The sequence below is a fragment of the Zonotrichia albicollis genome, chromosome 2 (genome assembly GCF_047830755.1).
Source record: "Zonotrichia albicollis isolate bZonAlb1 chromosome 2, bZonAlb1.hap1, whole genome shotgun sequence".
Taxonomy (NCBI): Eukaryota; Metazoa; Chordata; class Aves; order Passeriformes; family Passerellidae; genus Zonotrichia; species Zonotrichia albicollis.
The window spans coordinates 2,606,770-2,632,250 of NC_133820.1; the positions used below are offsets into that span (position 1 = coordinate 2,606,770).

At 38.8% G+C, this 25,481-nt stretch overlaps 1 long non-coding RNA gene across 1 annotated transcript in view; it reads right to left on the bottom strand.

Moving 5' to 3' along the window:
* Window positions 1–23,493, bottom strand: part of LOC113459822 (uncharacterized) — a 43,460-nt gene extending 19,967 nt beyond the window's left edge. Inside the window, exons 1-4 of the long non-coding RNA XR_012579221.1 lie at window positions 23,358–23,493; window positions 21,713–21,768; window positions 19,634–19,720; window positions 18,296–18,328 (exon numbers count right to left, since the gene is read on the bottom strand). This is a non-coding gene — a long non-coding RNA (uncharacterized LOC113459822). The remainder of the gene's footprint in view (window positions 1–18,295; window positions 18,329–19,633; window positions 19,721–21,712; window positions 21,769–23,357) is intronic.
* Window positions 23,494–25,481: the final 1,988 nt, after the last annotated feature.

The following is a 25,481-nucleotide window of genomic DNA, read 5'->3' on the forward strand; positions in this document are numbered from 1 at the left end:
AAAGAATTTTCTAACAAATCTGAGAAACAGATCTTGGCACAATCTATCCTGAAAGATTTTTACAGCTCAGTGGAAGATTGGGCAGACAAAGGAAGACAGTGTGAATTCATCTGGATTTTAGCAGAAAGCTCAGGGAACATGGCAAAAGAAGCCCATGGTAAAATAAGAAGTAAATCGTGATGGAAAACAACACCAATTACTACAAAAGATGTCACAGAAGAAGATTGAAAGGTATCCTACAAAACAGCATTCTCCTCCCTACCTAGGCCAGCATTATTCAAAGTGCCAACAGAGGATCTGGGGGCACAAATCATCTCAGCAGCATTTTCACAGCAGCAGCAAGATATAACTCGACATAATCAAGTTCAGTATGGATTTATTTTCTTAATCTTATGGTTTTACCTAGAATTTTGTGAAATGCTTGTCTAATAAAGATGAGGGAGAAAATGAAAGGATCAGTTCAGAGCAAAAAGAAGCATTTAAAGATTGCCTCCATGTCATTTTCTATAGTCATATGATTTCTGATGTACTCTTAAATAAAGGCAACACTGTCTTTAATGCTTGATTGTTCATCATAAGCAAATGGGAGGTGAATATGGCAGTAGAGATGAAAGTAATTTCTATTCCTTTTTACTAACCTTAAGTCAGTGATTTAAAGATTATTACTTCAGGCCCTCACCATAGAGAACAAAATATTTTTCCAACAATTGTTTGCCACTTCGCTTGTGTCTACAAGGAGTGTGAATATATCTCTTCACCCTGCCCTGCAGTTCTCACCGCTACATTCAGACTTCTTGACAATTCACAGGCATTTCAGTGGCACTGCCCTTTGCAGCAGGAATATTCATTGATCTCATGCAAGGAGCAGAAAGCTGATGTAAGGGGAGCTGGCTGGAAGAGAGGTGATGAATGGGATCAGCAGAGTTCAGCTCTTGGGGTCAGGGCTCTGAAGGACAGGGCCCAATCAACTCCTCTGGAACCCTGCAAGGCACAGAGTGCCCCAGGGCAGGATAAAATGCAGTGCCCCACTGCCAGGGATGGCCTGGAGGCTGGCAAAAGGCATCTGAGAGGAAGTCCCTGAGGAGCTGCTGGAGTTATTTAGCAGGAGCAGAGGTTGGGTGAGGCTGCTGGAGAGGAACAGAACCATCAATCACCCGAGGTGCCCAGAGCTATCAGTCGTCTGTTGTTGGATGACAGTGACAGGACCAAGGGAATTCCTCCTTGCCATCCTTATCTCCAGGGCAGCAGCCATAGGATGTACAGATGTTACCAGGGTCTCAGCATTTTGGAGCACCCACTGCTGGCCTGACAGGCATGGGAAGGATCCTTGACGTCCCAGGCTGACCAGGACAGAGCCATTCCACTACTCTCAGATACCTGAGAGGGCTCCAGAGTGAGGGAGAACAGGGCTTGGACATGTCACTGTAGGACAGCAACATCTCACTTGCACAGGCCCACAGCAAAAGACCAGGCTCAAGAACACCTGAGGAACTAAAGGTGCACAAATCCATAAATCCATGGGTCCTGATGAGATACATCCACAGGTCCTGAGGGAACAGCCTGAGGAAGTGGCTAAGGCACTCTGCAGCACATTTGAGAAGCCTCAGCATTCCAATGTAGTTCCCACTGATTGGAAACATTGATCAGAGAGCTGGAACACTTCCCCTACAAAAACAGGCCGAGAGAGCTGGGATCATTCAGCCTGGAAAAGAGAAGGCTCTGGGACACCTTATATCAGCCTTCCAGTACCCAAAGGAGGCTACAAAAAGGGAGTTTTCACCAGGGTGTCATTGGAAGGAAAGGGTTAAAAGCAGAAGATTTGAAGAAGAGGGAGTAGCTTTGCTCAAAGTTACCCTGCAGCTGAGAATGCTGACAGTGTTGCTGTGGGAAACCTTCCCTTCATTACACCTATTGTTGTTCATCCTCTGCCTGCTTTGAGAGGAGGAATTCCTTTGTGGAGATAACACATTCTGAAACACAGGCTTGAGTCTCCTGCTGGGAGAGAGAAATCATAAAGGCAAAACCTGGTGATAAACCATGTGTGCACAAAGCTCTTTGATATTTTGGGGCAGGCAGCAGCCCATGGATGAACTGAGACTAAAGAGTCCCTGTGAGTCTCTGCTGCCCAGCACTGTCAGAGAGACAATGAAATAAACCCCTTTTGCATTTCAGCTGTGGTTTGATGGCCACCCTGGCTACCTGCATGTGCCCATTCCCACAGACATATTGTAAGTGATAGGAAAAGGAGAAATGGCTTCAGCTGGAGGAGGACAGGTTTAAATTAGAATTTAGGAAGAGATTATTTCCTGTGAGGGTGGTGAGGCTCTGGAGCAGGTTGCCCAAGAGAAGCTGTGGATGCCTCATCCCTGCAAGTGTTAAAGGCCAGGTTGGATGGGGCTTTGAGCAACCTGGGACAGCAGAATGATTCCATGTCTATGTTGGAATGAGATGATCTCTAAGTTGCCTTCCAACTCAAACTGTTTTACAAAATACTTACTCAATAAGAGCTTATTTGTCACCATCATATTTTCTGAAAAATCCTATTTGCTCAGGATTCTTCTCCTGGGAAGCTGAGAAGCCTCAGAGAAAAAGGAAAACAGTATTACCTCATTTGCTTCTCCTGTGTTTTGCTGCTTTGGAATGTGTTTGGAGGCTGTTTATCCAACAGGTGATTGTTTCATTGGCTTCATGTGAATTGTTTTAACTTAATGTCCAATCACAATCCAGCTGTGTTAGTACTCTGGCAAGAGTCACAAGTTTTTCATCAGTGTCTTGTTAAGCCTTCTGTAAGTATCCTTTCTCTATTCTTTAGTATAGCTTTAGTATAGCATTCTTTAATATAATATAATATCATAAAATAATAAATTAGCCTTCTAAGAACATGCAGTCTAATTAATTCCTTCCTGCCACAGGGGACCCCAGGAAAAACCACACTTATTGGTTGACACATCTAAGAAATTTTTGCTGACATACACAGACCATTTAGGGTTTGCAGTCCTTTTAGTTTTATGGCTAACAATCTTACCCTGACCCACACTTCAGGAGAACTGTGTGGTATGTGCTTACACAGCTAAATTAACTTCAGAGTTAACAATCCCACCACTGAACTGAAGATGAAAAAAGTAATAAAAGAGGAACCATATTGCAAAAGAAATAAAAAGTCATCTTTAGTACGAAACAAAAATGAAAACCATCAAGATATACGCTACAGCAAAATCTTATTAAATGACATCTGAATAGACAAACAGGTTTATATTAATAATGAAAATGATGAATATTGGGCGTGGAAGAGGAGGCAATTGAATAACCCAGTGCTGTATACTGCCACCATGAAGAATAATGAAATTACAGGGTTTTCTCCCCCATCTGTATCTTTTCAGAGCACTGTGATCTTCTGTTCATGCTGCACTATTTTACAAGAGCTTCATTGTAGCAATATTTTGCTGTTGAGGAAACAGCTTTGAAAATACTTTTCATTTAGAGCATGCCAAGAAAATCAAGTTAATGTGCATGAAGCAAGTTTAAAGCTTAGGCAGCCACTCCTCATTATTACCCAATGTAAAGGTTCCTATTCTCCAACAAGTATTACTCATTGCAAATTAAGTTAACTCATTTTATTAAACATGTTTTAAATAAGTCACCAACTGCAACAACACATTTTAAAAATAATAAAATAAAAAACCCCAAACATTCATGCTTCTTCCTCTGGTTTTCCTTCCTTTGCATCTTGCTGCCTCATGTTATAATATTTACAAATACTTTTGGTCAGCCTGTAGTACAGTCAGAGGAGCACATACACTTTTCTTTTTTGGCATAAGGATGTCTCAATTAACATGATCTAGAGAATAACATCATCTTATGCCCTAGAAGCACTCAATAATACTTGCTTGCTTCAAAAGAAGGTTCATTTTTAGGCCTTACTGCTTTAACCTGTCCAAAGGCAATAAAAATCCAAAGGGGGAAAAAGTCAATTCTGAACAGCAAAGGTTTTTAGAAGCACGGCTTTTCAGAGCTTGAGAGCTCAAAAAAAAAAATCTTAGCTTTTAGGTATTTTGCCAAAAAGCTTTATTAATTCACAAGTCCTGCAGAATTATAGTCAAGAGTTCACATAAAGGTGGAGAGAAAAGAAAAAGGAAATGGTCAAAGAGAAGCATATGCATCTCATAATGCATATAACCACATGACTTTGCATATTTTCAGCAGAACTTCATGCTCTTGGTACTTTCAGCCTTATGGGTAGGCTGAAAAAAATAAAAGCTGTTTCTTTTTAGAATTGTATTTAAGGTAACTTATTCTCCTTCCACCCTGCTTTTAAATATTTTATTGCCTGTAGCAAATTTAGAATACGTGGTTGAGTTCCACAGAGAGCTCTCTGATATGGCACCTAACACAGAAATAAATTTTAGCTAAAATATTTACAAAAAAAATCCTGAAGAAATTATAGAAAAACTGACTGGATACAAAGGAACCCTTCAAAAAAAATGCATTTATAAGTATGACATTTCCCAGACATGTGGAAGACTTGATTTAAGGATGCTGTTACATAAAATAAAATGAGCAACCTGAAAAGTTTCTAGAAATCTGCTGGTCACTGTGATCCATCTTATAGGGCCCAGATTTGATAGGCATAAAAAACACTCTGATCATCTAACCTGGTGATTTGGCTTTTGCCCCATGATCTAATCCCAAGTATAATAAGTAGGTTTCACTTAAAGATAACTTGTGTTTTACAATTCCAACAGAGATCTTATTCTTACAGCCTATGCATGCAATAGGTGTATTTGAGCTTCATTAAGCTCTGTTTCAGTATTCTTCATTTTAATTTCAAGGTTTTTTAACGTAAATTCAACCACTGGTAATTGAGCTTTCTTACAATTCTGTGTGAAATACCAAATCTAACAATGCAATTACATTTATTTTAAAGTTCTGATGTTCTTTAATGAATTGAATAGAAGACATTTCTGAAGACTCATTATGAAAAGCTCAAATTCTGTTAGATTCTGTATGTGCTAGATTATTTTAGTGGCTTGCCTTCTTACATTGCCCAGTATTTTCCCCCAGCCATTGAATAGATTACAAAAAGTCCTCCTAGTGATGACTTGTCCACATGATAAGGAAAACCACAAGAAATGCAAAAACAAAAAATTCATTTAAGGAGAAGCTGGGGCATTTTTTCCCCTCTCCCCCATTGACTTTGCATGGAAAACACCTGATTATTTCAGAGAAATTACACAAGAAGTGAATTCAACACTTATTTTCCTTCTGCTCCAGGCTAACCCTGCCAAAATTGTAAGTGATTACAAAATATGCCCAGAACTGGAATGTTCGGCTTTGAGTCTACAAATTAGGGCTCCTTTCAGCACACACAGCAGTTTTTTTAAGAACCAGGCATAGTCATACAACTGTTTTTGTTCTCTCCAGCACACCATTAGTGAAATGATGAAATGGGGATTTTTCAATGAGTATTGGCATATTTATATTAAGTCTTCCTGTTGGCTTTCCCCAAAACACCTCTCAGCACAAAACATAAAAATACAGAAGGAGAGAAATACCCTCAGATTTAGTTCTGTCCTCAAGTTTCTTTTCCCACAGGAACATAGTCTTAAAGTTTGCTTGTCCCCTTTTCATTTCTAGCCTGTAATTCCACATGCACAGCTTTGACACTCATCCCCTATTACTGAGGTAGTTTATTTCATGCTAATAGTGGCAGAGAAAATAACCCAGTTCGTAATACACTAGAAGTCTGTAAGAGAGGCATCCTTATTTTTGTATGCAACTCCCATAATACAAGTCCTAGAGAAGCCCAAAGACATACAAATATTCAACAAATCTAATTTTCTGTTCTGTGTTTCTCTTTCTGAACCACTGGAAGACTTATATTAAATAAGATTCAGTTTTAAAACTATTTTAAAAACTTACCTCATTTTGGGGTTTTTTTAAAAGCATTTCCCTCAAATCCAAGGTACAATAGAACAAATCTCTGGTTCCCCATTGTTATGCAGGCAGGCAGGTTGCAAACTGACCTGAAATTAATAAAATTCTGCAAAGGCAAAAAAATACATATCTGTATAGGTTTGGGGTGCAGGAGTACAACTAACACAGGATTTTCCTTAATAAAACTATGTTTAAAAACCCCAAACTCATACAACCAGTTATACATAAAGATCCCAGTTTTAAAGCCTCACGACATTAAAGCTCAACATTTAGGTCTAGGAGTGCTGGGATAGATGCTAAATAAATTTGAAATGGACTTATGTGCAAAATTATTCATATTGGTTTTGACTGGAATGGCAGGAAGTCATACTCAGGCTGAACTGGCAGCAACAGTGTAAGAACTGTCCTCCAAGCAGCCAGATGTTCCTGCAATTAACTAACGAGGATGGGTGGATTACTGGGTGATCCATGGTAACCTAAATGAATCTCATTTCCAGAGAATGCAGGAGTGCAGGGAGGTGTCAGGGACATACAAATTGCATAGAAGGGAGGGTGGAGTGGACACATTCTGTACAAAAGCAAAGCTATTTACATTTTAGATGTCAGCAGTATCTTGCCCGGCATTTCTCTGGCTGAGACAATTCATATTTTAAACTGTATTGACATGACCAGAGCAAGCCTTGCTTCATCCTGAATCGATCCCAGCTCAGAGCAACATTATCATTCATCAAGTTATAGACAGGTGAAATCTGTTTATGGACCCAGGACTGCTCACAGGCAACAGAAGGACTTTGCTTGTTTCAGCACTGAGCAAAATTCTTATGATTCAGGATTTGTCTTACACACAGAAAGAGGGAGATTTGCTCTATAAGTCTTGATTTACAAATAAGTCATGGTAATGCAAGTCCAAAATACCAGATTCAGAAAGTTATGTATACAAAACCCTACCAGTTATTTTTCATTCTTTATCCTTCACACCCAAATAGTGATGGAAATATATGAGCTTCCCTGTAAACTAGGAAAAGATTGGCTTACTACCACTTTGATAACATCTTTCAAGAAATTTCTCAAAATATTCTCTAGGACATCAGACTATTAATGACTCAGTTTCTCCATTTTCTCCTTCAAAAATGGAGAAACTGAAATTTCAGGTGCTGGAGATCTGAGCACTCCAAATGAAAATGTAATTCAGGACAGGCCAGAGAAAAGCTTCCTTGGCTATGACCATAGCGAGAGAACACACAAACAGCATTTCTCCCTCTGTTCCTCTTTTCTCTTCCAAGTGATTTCAAAGACCCAAATGATACAGTGTTTCAGAGGGGGAGAAACCAACCAAACAAAAAACCAACACAAACAAAAGGAAAACAGCACTTCTAAAAAGGCTAGTGTGACATCTTGAGATGGCTCTTGTTTGAGCCTCTAGGAGTGGCACACAGTGTTACTTCAGTGCAGTAGTGGGCAGCTGCGAGCAATCCCAAACACTTTGTAGTTAAAGGGAATGCTCTTTTATTTAGGATAAACTTGTTAGCCAGAAATCTCAAATCTCACATATTAATAATTTTACTACCACTCAAGGCAAGCAGAATAAACCAGTGAGACTGAAAAATGACACCTCACCCAAGTCTTCTAAGCACTTTCCTGTTTGTCATAATAGTTCTCCCATGAAAATAATTGTAATGAAAGAGGGACAGGGGCAGATAATCTTTAAAAAATAAGAAAAGAGCTTAAATCAAGAATATGAAAGGGGAAATTCTCTTGTTTGAAACATTAAAATTTGACAGAGATTATTTTGAAACTTGCAGAAAACAGAGAAAGTAAGAATATTCTATGAAAACCTGAGTTGGAGGGGACCAACAAGGAGCATCAAGTCCAAACCTTAAGTGAATGGCCCATACAGAGACTGAACCCATAACCTCAGCATTAGTAGCACCATGCTCTGACCAATTGAGTTAAGTCTTGCAGTCCTAGGTTTTCTGTCAAAAATGGCTCACTAAGCTGTGTGATAACATTCAGTTTATCCACAGGGTGATTCTCAGAAAACCCAGAGAAGAACGTTGGTATCTAACTGACACCAGCATTTGGTATCAGTCAGATTCATAACTCCAAACGTTTTAGTGGAAAAAAGCCCTTAACCAAGGGCATTTATGGCATTTGGGACAGAAATAGAAATTCACAAAAATCACAGTGTTGGATTAGAAAAGCAGAGTCTGAGAAACAACATTCTGCAAATATTTAGGACACGGCATTTGCTGAGGGTTCTCCTCCATTCAGGGCTTCGCTCTGAAGTATTATAGTGGAAAACCCAACTAACAGTACTTTCTCAAGAAACAAATATTGGTCAGGCTACACTTCTCCTACCTGGCATTCAATTCCTGGATATAGCTCAGCAAATCTGAGCCCGCTCTACATCAGTGGAGTTTGAAGCTCCATGAAGAAACACTGGCATGGAGTTTTTGTGGAGAGAGCTGCCTGCAGCAGGGACAGCCAAAGGGAAGAGAGCAAGGATTTTGAGAAGGCACATGAGTGACGCTGCCATGGAAATGGGATCACACACACCTCTCTCCCAGGAAAACGCCTTTGAGGGAGGGGGAAGGAAGCATCTGCTCATCAAAGCCTCCAGGGAGCAAGGATCACTTGGTACATCAGCAGTCACACAGCTCTCCATGAGAAGTGAGGGAAAAGTTTCCCTCCCACTCGTCAGCTTCGAGTGCGCCTTCCCACTTGCAGCAGCTCCTTGGAGCGCCACAACTCTTAAAAGCTCAGGTCTAAGAAATCCTCAGAAAGAACTAATGGAAATAAATGCATTTTTAGCTGAACTCTTCCAGTCTCGGCTCAATTTTGTCATCTACATGACACTTCCAGTAAGTAAATAATTTCAGATGGGAAATCACAGGTGGATTAGTGTAAGCTTATCGATTGTCAGGATGATAATTCTGCAGCACAGAAATCTGAGACCTCTTGACCAGAAAGGGAAGAGAACACACATCCTACAGAAGCAGGCTTTTATGGAAAGATAATTCAGAGGCTTCAGGCCAATAAAGACAAGTTTGAGAGCAGTTACAATCCACTTTTAGATTGTATTACCTCTCCATCCTTTGCTCCTGAAATAACCTGCTTCTCCACCTGTCTCTACCTCAATCTTCCTTCTTTCTTTGCCTTTCTTCAGAGCAGCAAGGGAATGAACATTATGAATTATTGATGTGAGAAATACAGAAATCTCATCAGGAGAGGATTTTTTTTCTTTTTTCCCCCCAAAAAAGGCTCAGGAGAAAGTTTGGACAGGAGCAGAAAGCCTACACAGCAGCGGAAGGCATGTGCATAACCATCTGTAGCAGCTCCACACTTCCTACTGCTTTTCAGAAATCACTCAGACAAGTGACTTAAATAGACAAATTCCACCAGAAAAACAAACAAATAAACCATCCCATAAGACCCAGAAAGCACAACACTAACACTCCACACCAAAAAAGTACCTAAACCAATACCTAAACAGCAGCCCACCATCCTATCCAGAATATTCATCACAGGCATTTGTGATTGCTATGCTGATTTAGACTTTTTGAGACCTAGTCAGTCCCACCTTAGAGTGTCAGTGAAATAACTTACATTCTTTCAATTTTCTTATCAATACCCGAGACATTCTTACCAGTCTTTGGAGTTTTATATTAGCAGGGGAATCTCCTCCTTGTGTTGCTACAAATGGAAGGAGGTTTTGCTCCCCTTTTTTTCCCTTCAGTGACCAAACCTTCATCAAACAACCGAGGCTTCCTGCCTCAAGGCTTTCCCATTTCATTTCTGCCTCACAAGGTGACAGTTACAAAGGGCCATGTGTGTGCCTGTACCCAAAAGGACCTTCAGGAGGGCAGCATAATGTAAAGGAGCTTGTAAGCCTCATATAAGCCTGTCAAATACCTATAAACTTTTACAGACACCACGGCTGGAGACTGGTTACCAGTCTGCACTGGAAGACCTTAGGTCAATTCTTTGCCTTTGATCCTTCTGGACATGATTTCACTGATGGAAGGTTGTGGGTTGCTGTTACCTTTATCCCAGAACTCTCATGCACAGCAGAGCAAGATACACTTAATATCTGAAGGCATAGGGTCAAATGTGTTTTTCAGTCTCTGTCTCTCTCTGTTGTTTTCAATAGACACTAATGGGATTTTAGGGATTATTCCAAGTTCTCTGAACATAAATGCATCACTTCAGCCTTTCTTAACTTCGCTCTTACTCCATTAAAGAGCCAATCATGCCAAATGCGAACTTTCAAAGCAGATATCAATAACCTGAGCGTAACTCCACATCTACCTTGAACAAGAAAGAGGAAAATACCACTGATACAGCAGAAAAAAAGCAAAAGGCATCAAATATGCAAATGGAAGTCTGCAGACTGACTGCTCAAACTGTTCAAGCTGATAGCTTCAATACCACTCAGTTTTCCTTCTCACTTTGGCAGACATGTCTGCCTTCACCAAATGTCTTTGCTTCTTTTCCCCTAAGACTAGGGAAAAATGCATCCTCATTTCTTACCTTCCTCTCCCCCTTCCTTCCATATGCTTCATTGATGTTTTTATGTAAGCTTAGGTTTAGTCTTATCATCCTCAAGAGTTTTTTTACCTCAAATGCTACTTTCCTAAACTATGGATAGAATCCTCTGGCTGTTGTCTGAAGGATCCACTGATTGTTGCATCTTTATTTTTACATATTCTGCTCTTGGTGGTTGTGTCTCCAAAACTGTTCTCTCACTTCAAGGGGAAAAAAAAAAATCAAGATCTTTTTTACTTTCTTTTTCTTCACCATCTCCTGTTCTCCTTCACTGTATTGTTTGCTATTCCAAGGCTATGTCTGTGTTTTGCAGTTAATTCCTGCTTTGCATTACTGAAGTGCTGTGTAACTCTGCAGCCATATCAGTTATTTTTAGTGCTAAAAACAATTATTAGGATCCTCCATTTTACAAGGCTATAAAGTGGCTTCCACTTAAAATGGAAATGAGTGAAATCTTCAACATATATCAATAGAACTTGTTTGTAAAGTTCCATGCTCTGGTAACCTTCATCTTTATTAAGGCTGAAGAAGTCAGTCCCACGTGTCACGTTTAGAGGAACACTGGCAGAAATGGCCCTGAAGACATAACAGCCCACTAGCCCAAATAATTTGCACTTTAAATGTAAATGTCTATCTTTCCATCCCCTGAAGCTTCATCTACCAAAACCACCTCTAGAGCTTTATCATCTGTATTCAAACATAGATAAATACTTTCCATAATTGAATAAAAACAAAAAAGAGAGAAAGAAGAGAACAGAAAATCATAAAGAGAGATAAGATAGTGAGCCTGAAACACTGATTAATCTGCTGTGGTTAATCTGTTTGTGGACTAATTGAACAACTAAACCAGTTGAAATTACCATTGGTAAGTTCTAGAAGACACAGCTTCCACTTTAGTTGTATCTACAGATTGTCATTGCTTTAGTAACAATTTACTGACTGATTACCTCAGACTTTTCAGCCCTATAGAGTGACAGGAGGAGGTCAGATGACATTATTATAAATCTTATCTATTCTATATTTTAAATAGAGTCTATTCTACATAGGCTGCAAAATGCAGAGTCAGAAATAGAGACATCATTGGGCAGGACACACATTTAAGCAAATTCCTGAAAATTGCTTGGCTTTGACAGTCAAGTTTACAAAGATTTCCTGATCTGGGAACTGTGATGGAGCAGTGTTCTAAATAAATAGAAGGAGATGAAGCTCACTATATGAAAACCTAGGTGGAAATTATTAGGGAATGGAGATAGTAAAGTCTTGCAAAGCTTTGATTACTCCAAATAATAACTCCAAGGAACAGGCAAATAATATAAGATTATCTATATATACAAATTCTATGTAGGTCATTTTACACTGCAAAACCTTTAGTCATTACATTATGAAGTTCTCCTACATACCTGTTATTGAGTTTAACTGAATATTACTAAAATTTTCAATAAAAGATGAACTCATGCAATGACATTAGAAGTTGGATTTAAAATGTGAAACTTCCTATTCTCTCACATCTGTACAATTTTCTCACTTAATTTACATAAGAAATTAATTCCACTCAGATTAAAATACTTCAGGCTCTCTGTTCTTACTATATTTGATCATGAAGAATTACCTGCCACACTGATATTTCAGAGAAAAATCACGGTATTGTACTTTTTTTTAGGCCATTTCCTTTCATAATATTTTAAACCAAGAAATATTAGCATAACATCTGTATGTGCTTACAAATGTGTGCTAAATACCTATAAGCCAGCAAGAGTAAGCAAGGCAGGCACCACTCAACACCTTCCTTAATACTGTTCAGAATATTGGGGGAAAGAGCCATTATATTCAGTCATTTCATATTTATAATAAAAAGGCAAATTTTGAGGGAAATAAGAAGATAAAATAGTCCCCAAGCTGTCATGCACCCACTGAAAATGAAGAATGAGATGCTTTTGTTTTGTTTCTGTGTTTTACTACTTCAATGCAGAATGGGGATTATGACATTCAAAGAAGGAAGGGCAGGGGAAGATGAAATATTAACACACACACAAAAAAACCCCACTAAGTTCCTTCAAGGGTCAAGTTTTGGCACAATTCTGGTAATTTTATGCAGCAAGTCTAGCAACACAGAGGCAAGACAGCCAGTAAAGAAAAACACATCTATTATCACCAGGGGTTTGGAAAAAAATGCTTAGTCAGGTAGAACAATATGTGAAGAAGATTGGATATTCAGTCAAGCCCCTTCCTTGAAATAAAAGAGTTTGCACAAGGTGCTGTAGGAGATCAGTCCTTGGCATTATGCAGCATGGCTGGCATTCCAGCTTTGGGGATTTGGGTTTGTCCCTGCATACTGCAAGGGGTTTTCTTTTGTTTTTAAAGAGAAGCTCCAGAAAGACCTGTTTGTACCTGGCAATAAATACGTAGAAGTGCTGAGACCATGGAAATACTGAAAGAACAGACTTTAAAAACAAAGTTCCTAGCAGAGCTTCTAGCCTGACTCCAGATCTCCCTGGGTATACCCAAGAGGTCACCTTCCTTGTAGCTTCACTGTAAACTAAACACAACCCTAAACAAACCTCTAAGCCCCCTCTCTTGGAATTATTCCTCATTATTCCACAGGAGAAGCCTAGCACACAACCCATTCAGGCCTCTATTGTTTTATTGTTAATCACAACGTGATCATGAGGCTTGAGGAGGTTTCCTGAGCCACCACAGGAGCACAGACCCTCCCATCATCACCTGGAGCTGTCAGGTACATTTAATGTCAAGCACCTTTATCAGCCTTGCAGTTGCAAGCAAAAAGCACCATTATCCTCGGAAAAATAATCTCTTATTGCAGCACTTCCTCACAGCAGGGAATGAAACAAACCCACTAAAATAAGCTTTTAAGAAGTTAAATTGGGATACTTTTTCACAGAACAAGGAAAAAAAAAGAATAGACTTCCAGTATAAAAGATTCCACAGCAGAAAAACAGCACAAGAGTGCTTGGGCATAAAAAGAAGAAAACAAGTAATTGACTAAAAAAAATGGCTGCTTTAAAGGCATTAAGTCATAAAGACACAAATGCAAAGTTTCTGTTGCATTTGCTCAAGTCTCTCTTTGTAGAAAGTGCTGTTACAATGGGTGCTCTCACAGAACAGGGAAATTTACGGCGGCATCTCTAAGTACAGAAGGACGCAAGGATAAGCTTATACCAGCATTTGCAACACAATGTTTAACTGAGGAGCAGAACTGCTATTTAACATATTTTTTTAGTTTCTCATCTGAGATTCATTTGACACTACCACACCAACAGGGTGAAAAACAAAACACACCTTTCTCTGCTAGAGACACTGATCTACCAAAACCAGCTTTTTAAAACAGATGAGAGCTACAGTGAAGGTGAGAAACTTGAGAAGATGTTCAAGAAGGACACTACAGTCTTTCCATTAATGGGGTCCCATGGAGTCCCTGCACTTTCACATTCCACAGTATGGCTGGAAAATGTGGCAAAGCCAGACTCTCCCTGTGGTGGTGTTCACTGGGGTCCCAGGAAGAGGGAATAGATGAGGATCTGATTCCATGTTTCTGAAGGCTTGATTTACTATTTTATGTCATATATAATATTAAAACTATACTAAAAGAATAGAAGAAAGGATTTCATCAAAAGGCTAGCAAGGAAAGAAAAGGAATTGGAATGATAATAAAATCTTGCGACTGACCACACAGTCTGAGACAGCTGGACTGTGATTGGCCATTAATTAGGAACAATCACACAAGACCAATCACAAATCCACCTGCTGCATTCCACAGCAACAACTAATTACTGTTTACATTTTGTTCCTGAGGCCTCTCAGCTTCTCAGGAGAAAAAATGCTAAGGAAAGGATTTTTCATAAAATGTGTCTGTGACACTCTCCCGTCATTCCCATCAGGCCTGCACCAACCCCATGAAATAGCAGCACAGCAGTACCACAACAAAGAGTTTGGCCAAATGTCTTGTGAAACACAGTTTGTGATGTGGGGATATCTAGACCCAAGCAGCTTGGAACTCAGGTTCCAAGGAGCTGTGAAGGAAACCTCAGCCTGAGGCACCTGTTTGTTTGTCCCAGGGAGAATCTGCTGTGCAAAGTGCTTGAAGCTCAGTCAGACACCAGATATTGAGGTGGGTTTTGCTCACAGACACTGCAAGCCTAAGGAAGTCTGTGAAAAACACTGCCAGCTTTGTGTGCATTACCAAAGCCAGGCTGAAAAGTGCAGCACAAATCACTGGGATGTCTTCAGCCATTTTCTTGCTGTCATGGCACAAAAACATAGTGACATATGGGTGGCAGCAATTTAGAACCTTGTCTGTACCTCATCCAAAACAGAAAGGTTACCCTAAGCCACAGTTACATTTCACAGAAGACATCCTGCCTACTAACACTGAGAAAAAAGGAAAGCAAATTTAAAATTCAAAGTTTTCAGGAAGCTCACTGCAATACAGAATCCATCTTGAGCAAATCTTGCTCTGTCACAGCCAATTGTGGTCAACAAAAAAGCAAGCAGAAATTTAAGTGGCTAATCTTTTTCTTTCTCTTTAGATTAACTGGAATTGCATTTTCCTGAAAAGATGCAGATTTCATGCTCTGACCCTTGATTTTGAAAAGCAAGAGCTGACAGTCCAATTGAAAACTCAGGCTGGTGGCAGAACTATGTCCATTCTATTCTTCCTGCAAGAAAGTGGACAAAAAACTCTGGCATGTATGTGTATGGTGTACAGGGAGGGAAAAAAGAGAAGGGAAACAGCTCAAGTTTAATATTTTCTGCTTCACATTCATATATTCATGGCATAAGACAGAATTTCTAAGTGTCTACCCAACAGATTTATATTTTAGTACCACACCCAAATTTAAACCTGAGATCCAAACAACTGAAAATAAGTCAGGCATTTGTAGTGCAAGCTAAATTGCCTCACAGAGAAAGTTCTAAAATATGTACAACTTTATGAAGCCTGTCAGGTACCAACCAATGGGAAAAAAATTTATGCATAGCAAGACATATGCACGTTACATAAGCAGGGAGTGCAATCAGAATGTTAGGGGTGGGAAAGAAGTAAAGCACCCAATTCCTGTGAAAAATCAGTGACATCTTAACAGAGTTTAGCAACCAAATCAGTTCCATGATCTTCATGCCTTCCCTTCCAAAGCAGCTATCTAAAAATGAAAGTCATGCTGAGGTGAAATGCATTTCTCCACACTCTTAGGTAGGGAAAACGTTACCCCTGAATCACCACAGTGATATTCCAGAATGCACACAATAAGTGACCATGGATTTCCACAGTTCTGAGGTTCTGTTGGACAAGAATTATATCCCAGAGGTGCTGGCATTATGGCATAAAGCTATTCTATTTATAGTAATTTGTAGCATGAGTACACTAGAAAGTGTCTTCAGTCATTTCATTAAGCTGCATCATTTGCTAACAAGTTCAGGGTAATGACTGAGGGAAATAAAGGAAACTTCTGAAGGCTGTCCTGAAATTATTACTAGATTTAGTGTTGCCTTTCATTCAGTGAGACTCTCTGGTAATTGTAGCTTTTAACTGTATTATTGCACAGTCAGAAGCAGCCAGCAAGTGCTTAAGATGATTTCAAAGGAAAAAGCCACACTTTGAAAACAGAGCTCCAATTTACAGACAAATATCACTGGCCAGCAGACTTTGGATGGTAAGGCTGCCTAGTTAAAGAAGTTTCCACAGGTCACCCTCCCAGTTAGTTCTAATAGTTTAAGTCAAGAACATGACATTCAAAATAGGAGGTATACTGATATTCTTTAATTTATGTCAAATCTTTAACGTGTTTTACATTAAAATGCTGCCACAAAGTGACTTGGCTCAATGCCCAAGGTAACATTCCTTGCACTGCTGTCTTGACTCACTGCCAAGGGGAGGCAAAGGAGGCATTTCCCTCAGACAACTCTGCTAATGAAAACTGTCAAAGTCCTTTCAGCACCCCTGATTTTGTTGTGCTTGTCATCTCAATTGTGCGGCTCGCTAGACTTCTGTTCTCAACAATATATTTCTTAGCAATATGCTCATGCCTCAACAAGAACACTGAAATTTTCCCATTTCATTGAAAGGAGCACTCTGAATACAAGAAATCTCACCTTGGGTTTCAACAAAAAAAATTATTTAAAAATGACAACCAAAAATCCCCACACCAAAACTCCCCACATTCACCACTGAGGCAATAATGAAAATCTGTTCTTCCTCCCAGTTTGTAAGAACTATCAGCTCCCTCCCACCCAGCAAAGTTCAGGCTGGAAAGGCTGTGGCAAGGGAGCTTGAGCTCTTGTAATCCTCTCTGCCCTGCTGCACAGCTGTGTGGCTGAAAATGCCTCACTTCAGGTGGGAACATTTCCTGAGAGCCCCACCATGTGAATATTATATAAGTTGTTTGAATAAGAGCTGTTATCTACAGCTTTTCCACAACAGGGAAGCATTTGGCCTTAGCCTGATGGCAAATATTTCTGAATCAGCTGAAAGAAATATCAGATGACATCTGTAGCCTCTGCTTCCCTGGAGGAATGAGATATGGTACAATTCAGGTGCACTGTGAGGAAGTCATCACTTCTCCTGACATCTGGATAAAAAGACAACTCTGTTTACCAGAGCAACTGAGTGCACCACTCACACAAAGAGAGTTTGTCAGACTGTCTCGAGGAGAAAAAGCATTGCTGTGCTCATATTCAATCAAACTGGAGGCTTGAAAGCCACAGGAGGATGGTGGCTGGGGGCTGAGCATCTGTCTCACACATAGTCTGAACGCCATGGAAAAGGAAAAAAAAAACCAAAACGACGGGGGGAGAGGAAGAAAAGCGGAACAAAAAAACCAGAAACATCCTTCTGACTTGAAAACTCTATCAGAAACAGAGGCTGCTACAATCATCTCCTCCCAGCCCATCCTGTCATGATCACACACTCCCATTGTGCCTTTTTCCACATCTGCAGACAGACTCAAACGCAGCTATTCCTTGCCACCCTTTGGCAGCCAAGCCTTGCAAACCTCCCAGCTGCTCACAATGCGCACTAACAAAGGGGGGTGAGAATGAATCCAAGACACATCCACAGGGCCTTCCCTCAACTCACCACAGTTTCTTGTCAATTCTCTGCCTGGCAATTCCTGACAGGGACCCTGGAAATACCAGCTTTGAGGTATTATTTTTAAATGGAAAACATCTGGGATTTTTTAAACAAGCCAACTGGTTTTGGAGCTACCTACCATACAAGACAGGCCACAGCTGCTGACAAGAGTTTAAAAATATTTGGAAGAGAAAACTTGAAAAAACAAAGTAGAACTCCCAGAACATATCCAGACCATTATTGGATAAGATTCTGGTTTATATTTAATATAAGATACCCCAGCAAATAGTAGAAATTAAGCAGAGTGATGAATAAATTTCCCTTCCTGTCATCCCACAGAATCTCACTGAAATGTGAATTGAGAACATTTCATATGCTTAAACCATTGAAAGAGACCAAGAATGATTTGGGATAAGTTAGGAAACATAAAAATTTGATTTTTTTTTTCAATCCCATAAAAATCAATACAGAGCCAGAATAGATGACATTAAGAAGTCCCACAAATTTTAGAAAGGTGCTGCATAACAAGATCATATCAAGTTAAATGACACAAACTGCCCAGTGAGGTGTAAATTGCTCTTCAACATTTACCACCCACAGTGGTAACTCCTTTCTTGATGAAAATAAAGTCAGCATTGCAAGAAATCTTATTTTGCCACAAGTGACTGAAGGAAAGCAAGATGATATAAGCAATCATTTGCATATTACAGTGCTGCTCCACCTCAACCTACTCACCACATTTCATCACTTCCCTTCCAAATCCACAGCCTAGAAAAGCAAAAAGAAAGAGCATCACTATTTCTGTTCTTACATTAGTGAAAAAAACCATGAAAAGCGTAAAAAAATCAAAATATGGATCAGGTTTCAATTACATTTCCTAGGGTGTCAGGGTGCACTCACTTTTCCTATTAATTGATGCTTTTCTGTTTCTCTCCTCAGTTACATCCTAACGCTTTGTTGGATGCAATTTACCAATCTAAAAAGTGGAATTTGCACAGCTACAAGTCTTGGATGCCACAGAGAGGTCAGAAGAAAGTAAAAGCTCTCCAAGCAGCCCAGAGCTGAACAAGAAAAGGAATTTTTGAGTGGTCCATTTACTTACTTTGTGATCTTTTCAAAATCAAAAGGAAGCTGTGAGAATCAAAGGCTCCAATTTCCTCTCCCTGCTTTTCATTTTATGTATTCCTTTACTTGTCACCCTCTGTCTGAAGAGGAAGACAACTTCCCACCATCAAAAAAAAAAAAACAACCAAAAACATTTGCTCAAACTTTTAAGCCTTTTTATATCAAGATCTTACCAAAACTACCTTTGCTGTATTCTGACGGCAAGATATTTGAAAATTAAGAGAAGAGAGTACTGCTCTTATTACCAGGTTGTTTATCAACATTCAGCCTTTATCTAGTCCAATCCTACATAACCAGTAGAAATTAACAGTATTTTAAAATGCCATTTAAACTATTTGTAATAACATATAAATACAAATTATTGTAATAAACAATTTGTAATACACACATTTATTGTCCCAAATCTCAGCATATGATTTCTAGATATCACATATACAAAGAGATCCCTTGGAATCTTTCTGGAATTATTATAATTATTCTCAAATAATAAGGCCAAGTAACATCTCCCTTCACCCCTTACGCTCTCAGCACCACTTAGAGAGGCTATGACCCCTTGGCTCACTTTTAGAAGGATATTATTTTCAATTCTATGAGATAAACACTGAAGTTGCACTTCAGAACACCACAGAAAAACCTCAATCCATGGTTTTTGAATACTTACCAGGCCACACAAAAATTCATCTTTCTTCTTATACTCTCACATTCACTCTTAACTTCCTCCTTTAATGTTTTTTGATAATTCTTCATTTAAAACAACTGCTTATAGACACCTTCATGCTCAAGCCCAGAGTTCTTTCTGCAGCTTGCTGGAAGGCAAGCTCAGATTCATCACAAAGATCAAATACACCTGAGAACATATAAAACTTCAGACAGCCATCACCTGGTTTGGGTTTTTTTCAATTTGTTTTGGCAGTATAAGTCCATGAGTCAGCAATCTCAGTTAATTACCTTGTTCCAGCAGTTATCCTGATTGTCCCACATCCACCTCAGGCTGAAATGTCTGTGGAGAAGGAGCAGTGAAGAGTTGATTGTGATCTGCAATGGCAGAAAACTTTGAATGAAGGGAGTGAATTCCTGTTGCAAACAATTTTTCCCTTTCTAATGCTTCCTACTGCCCAGTGATATCCAGTTTTATTGTCTTTTCTAGAAAGATTTTATTGGAAGATCCATCTTGGTGAGGGAGCTTATTGCTATAAAGCTGGGGAGATCAGCCCTCCATTATACACATTTGTAAAGAGTAAGTTTATAAGAGCAGTTCCCATTTCTATGTTTTCTTCAATTTTTAACAAATAGAAACATTTATAGAAAAATGCAGGATTTGGGCTGTTCCATATCTAAATTTCCAATTGCAGAAAGACAAGGAGTCCACTCCCATTTTTTTTTTCCCTAGGAATAAAGAAATATTCATATTAGCCATAAGAAAATTTAGATGCTTTTTCTAGTAATCAACTAGCTCATATAAGTAATAAGTAACTTGATCAAGGGTAATAAGGAACCTTTAATTTTATATCTGAAAATTGAGGAAATATAAGAAATATTTGAGGCAAGTTCATCTGAATGTCTCAGGCCTCAAAAGATTTTGTCAATCTGGCACCTGGGCACTAAAGTGATTTTTAAAAAAATGAGTCTAGGTTAATGAAAAAAACCACAAAACTAAAAATCTCTCTCTTATTCCTTTTAAAGGTATTATTGTCTTTGAATTGCATCATTTTATGTACCATTATCTCAAAAAACAGTAAATAACTTCCAGAAACCTTTTTATGCATGCATTTTTTTTGATTCCTAATTGCCACTTTAAACTTATGCATCAATTTGTGCTTGAACGTCCCTGCAAAAGAATAGGATACAGTTTTCACTTCCCAAGACTACTGCAGCAAATAGAGGAAGCTGATCTATTACATCTAATGATTTGTCAAGTGGGAGCACAGTTAGTTGGGGAAAAAAGGAAGCTTTTATTCTGCTCTTAATGTAAGATAGAACTGCTACCAGAATAGGCATGAGATCCTTTTCCTTTGATACTTCAGTAGCAGTTAATTATCAAAACTTTAGAAATGCAAGCTGAATTGTTTAGGATAATTCCCTTTTGAGGGGTTTTGAGTGACTCCAGGAAACTTGCATTGTGGCTTGGATTGTGTAACTGCTTTTGTTGGTGTGTCTTCAGAAAGGAATAGGAAGAGCTTCTAATAATGAATAGCAATTTGAAGCAAAAAGAACACTTTTGCTTTCATGAGTGTCACTGAAACACCATACTGAAGAGCATGTAAAAAAAGGACCATTTAATAATTAGTGTAAATCATAAAAATGATGCCCTATTTCTTACATAACCCATTTTTTGCTGTATGATGGTTGATGAATACAACCTCCTTAAATTGCCTTTTCTAAGTCTATGTTCAAAACTGCCAAGTGCTTAACAAAGGGGAGAGCAAAAGCAGTTTTGGTCTCCACAAGCCTTCCCCAAATTAACGTGTATGTAACTCCTATTGATTTCTAAAGGCAACATGAAGCTGGGCTGAGGGCTTGAGCTGTTCCACAGATGATTCTGTCCTCTCTCTCAGCCCCAGGCCAGCTGCAAACTCTGTGGTTTCTGTCTGCCACTCGTGGGGACTTGGGAGCTGAATGGGGAAGCAGCAAAGTGCCTCTGAGCAGAGCTGAGCTCTGGAGTGGAAAGGGTGGCAGCAGCTTCATCTCATGGCACCAGCAGGGTCTCTGCTGCTTTGCTTTACCTGACTGCATCTCCTGGCCTGCTGGCAGTGAAGGTGACACTCAAGGACACGACTTAGTGGTGGGCATGGCTGTGCTGGGTTAATGCTTGGATTTAGTGACCTTAAAATACTTCTCCAACCTAAATTATTCTAGGATTCTGTGAAGTCGTTCTTGCTTATGAAGCAAATTGGGCTGGAGTTATGATAAAATACGTAAATGCTCTGAATGCTGGAAATCTAAAATTCTACCTCTGTGGTTTTTTGCAGCAGTGAAAAGAAGCTCAGTTTCCTGTACTACAAAAGAGGTTTTGCTGCTCTTACTCACCTGAGTAAGAGTGGTGAGCACACCATGAAGTTCACATCCTAGACACTGAAGTACCACTGAATGAGTAAAGGAAAAAAACAATTAGATGCTTCTTCTAGTAATCAACTAGCTCATGGATAATAAGTAACTTGATCATGAGTAATAAGCAACTATAAAAATAAAAAGGTGATCCTTGGCTATGGAGTATTTTGGTCTGTTGGAACAATGAAGTTTTTAATACATTGAACTTCAACTGTTTAGAGGTCAGATGAAGACAGTGCTTCGTTCTCAGAAATTAAAGCTGCATATGAAAACCAATGTGATGCTGTTTGTAGGTTCCTTCTGAGTGTGGTTTTTGCAACAATTCTCAATCTCTGTTTCAGATAGAGACCTTATTTCAAGAAGGCTGGCAATGGGTAAGCACTCAGGAGCAAGCAGCTGCAGGTAATGCATTCCTCCTTGCTGAAGGCACCCTCCCATTGCCTCTTCAGTTATAGCTATCAATTGTACCAACTCTTTGGGAACAGTTATATTTTAGTTTTCAAACCAAGCTCATATGAACTATAACACACACACAAAAATCCAGGATTTGTTTCACCTACTATTTAAAAAGTGGCAGAGATTTTCCACAGAATGTGCCTGAGTGGAATGATGCTTGTTAATGGCATGGCTGCCTTGCCAGGCTGTTCAGCTAAAAATCAGTGTATGAGATAAGCCTCTGATGTATGTTTAGACTCAGTTCCAGCTCAACCTATACTGAATGTATATGCATTATTTCTTGAGAGAAAGAATATTTCATGTTTTGAGAGCTCCAGGCTGATACTGCAAGAGCACAAGCCAGCTCTTCTTCCACATTTGTCTTTCGACGCATCACCCAAAAAACCAAACCAAAACCAAACAAGCTGAATAGATCAAGCAGCAGTTTTGTGAGGAAAAAAGGGCTCAAATCCAGGCTGTCAGCCCTAGATCAAAATTTTCCATACATTTCTTGAAGGACTTCTCAGAATGTCATGAAAATAGAGCAGTCCCAGGAAGGTGCCATTTGCTGCTCCAGAGCATTCTCCTTCTATTTGCAAAGAAATATCACAGGAACAGCCTGTTCTCATAGTGGGATGGGAACTAACCCTCTCCATAACATTTTCAGTGCCAAGCAGCAAGCCCCCATCTGTCTGCCAGCAGGAGAGAGAGAAAACAAATGAAAAATGGAAAGGAGAAGCAACCAGAATTTGGGCATAGGAGAGAAACATCTGCTAAAGGGACAGGAAAAAAAAAGGAGGTTCTGAGAGAATCAGACGAAGAATCATAAAGCAGGTAAAAGAACATAACCATGTTGCCAAAAATGAACAAGAGAGGGAGGAAAAAAACAGGTGGTGGCCATAAAAATAAAGGACATTTTTAGAAAGAAAGGAAGAGAAACAAAGCCAGATGCACTGTAGGTGTTTACCTGTGTTAATAACCAAAGAGTTGATGAACAGAATGGCAATCAGTTGTTTCTGATTGCTGCAATATATGGGCTTAATCATTGGGTTTGGTCTTAGTATTTTAGCTTTTGAAATCCATGTCATTAAAATTAAAAAAAAAAAAATCAAGATCATTCTGTGAAAGTTATTTTTCATATTTACACAGGAATTGTGAGGAGGGGGGGAAAAAAATATCAGCCACTTACCTTAAAACTTCCTGAGTTTTTGATTGTTCCAGTACAAACAGAGGAGCATTCTTGTGTGCCTGGATGAAAAATGTGGGTAAAACTTATTAACAAAATATATTTTGAAAACATGACAAGAATAAAATGGAATTAAGTACAAAATCCAACATCTTCCCAGAGATACACACAAGTGGCTGCCACACATGGAATGATGCAGCAAGATGATTCAGTAATAAAATTGCTGGGATTGACTGTTAGTCCTGAACACTTCAGATTTAGAAATTGGGCTTCTCAGAATTACCTTTAAAGTACTCATAAAATGAAAAATGTAAATGACATCTGAATTTTTTTGTTTTGTTTTGAGAGAGTTACACTTTGAGCACCTAGATATCACTCTTTGGAGCATTTTCTCTAATTTTTAGTATTTTTTTTTAAAGTGTAACCAATGTAAGGCTTTGTTTCTGTATCTAAATTTTAGTTTCACTAAACCCAGAACAAGACAGCGCAGTAATTGATTGTTATTTCATTCATGCTGCCATGACAGTGATTAAACAAACGCTTTCCTAAGGCATTGCAAAGGAAAGCATCACTCAGCTGATGCAGTTTTCCATCGCTGACACCCAAACGCAACAGGTAACAACCATGAATTTAGATTATCCTGCAGCATATTCCTGTAATACTTTTTACTCTGTATATGTAATTTTCTGACTCTGTCAGCATTCGTGGGAAATGCTTATCTTAGCTACTACAACATTGTTGTTTTGTTTTTATATTTTACCAGAATTCTAAACTCTTCATAAAACTGAGGTTCAGTGACAGCTCCCAGCACTTTTTAGCATTTGATCACAGCTGCTCATTATAATATTAAAAGTGCTCCCAATTTGTGGCCAGTCTTGAACAAGCAGAAATGTATCAAGTGTTTAGAAAAGGAGAAGGAAAAAAACCAGACAGATTTTCTTCTACACTTTGATCTTTCCTGTTCTGTTGTCTCATGCAAATTATTTTACCTCTTAGTGATGCTTTCCTGGTGGTGTATCAGAGATAACTCACAGAAGAAAATATACCTGCCTCAAAATACAGCAGGAGCACTTCTAAAAAGATTTCTAGATATGTATAGCCTTTGATGTTTATTAGTCTCACTGCATACTTAAAATTCAAATCAAGGCATCAGAAAGCCCTTGAGACAAATGCATAATTCATATTTTCTATTTACTATACTTGTTCTACGCATTATATCAGCTTTTATTGATTTCTGTTCATGGAATATTCACAAAATAATAAAATTCTCAATATTATTAGTGTGTTCAGAGCTGACTTCAAAACAGATGACACTAATGCCATTATTTATTTATCTTAACTAGTGCTATAGAGGACATTTCTAGATTAGTAAATCACCAGGGGTGTGGGACTTTCTGAAACACACATCAGCATATTTGTGCAATTATTTTAAGGATGTCTTTCCTACTCACTGAAAGCAAAGCTAAACATTTTTTTCTTACTGTACAACTACATCAAATATCAATAAAAGATGAATATTTCCCATTCATTACTGATTGAAGAAATTATTTTCATGCTTGCTGTCTAGGAACCTCTTTTTATTTTAGATTTGTCTGTTTTCCTCACCTGTCACTATCTCAGTTTTGTGGCACTTTCCTGGAGATGTTCTACAGCTGATGACAAAAATATTTCACAATGAAGTGCTGTCAGCATGACTGAATCGGGTACTCTGAGATCAGCTGCACCTCAGAGATGGTGCACTTTGTGTAGGGCCTGCTGTAGGAAAATCCAATTGCAGATGGCTTGAAAGGTTGTAAAAAAGGGGCCTAAAAAGGCAGGTAAAATTTCACACAGTGTTCTGAAAGTCTTCTCTAGGAAAAAAAAATATTAAATCCATGTGTAAAACCTGGAATAAAAAATGCCTTCAACCTTTACATAGAGAACACCATCAAAATCTATTCTGTGTTCAAATACAGCTTTACAGAGCCCAGCTTAAAAAGTACTGGTTTATTATTATTATCTATGATATAGATTTATACACTATAATAAAATTTTACTCATTATGAAGCAACATTTAATTAATCAGAGGGATAGAAGACTTAATACTAAGATGCCACTTTACAAGGGCTGATGAAACTAGAATTGTTG